We start from the raw sequence: 314 nt of genomic DNA, 5'->3' as shown, positions 1-314 counted from the left end.
CAGGAATTGTTGGATGCCCAGTTGGATCAAATAACTTTAGATCAGGTCTCAAATGCCGTGCAAGTGAAACACTGATATTTACTGTCACTCTTAATGTGAATAACATTTTTAAAAAGGAAAAAATGCATTCTTTATTTTGAAAAGAGTAGTTATTATCCAGCTAGTGTTCAGAAAGAAACATGATTTTGAAGTTAACAGTCCATTGAGTTTCATAGGAGTAGAGGCTATTAAACATGAATAATTCTTAAACAGCATGTTAGATGCTTGAGGTTAACATTTGACCTGTTTGAAATAATGCTGATTTTTCTTCCTGA

This window comes from Antrostomus carolinensis, unplaced genomic scaffold, assembly GCF_000700745.2.
Source record: "Antrostomus carolinensis isolate BGI_N321 unplaced genomic scaffold, ASM70074v2 scaffold13175, whole genome shotgun sequence".
NCBI classification, from domain to species: domain Eukaryota; kingdom Metazoa; phylum Chordata; class Aves; order Caprimulgiformes; family Caprimulgidae; genus Antrostomus; species Antrostomus carolinensis.
This window is presented reverse-complemented; position numbering follows the sequence as displayed.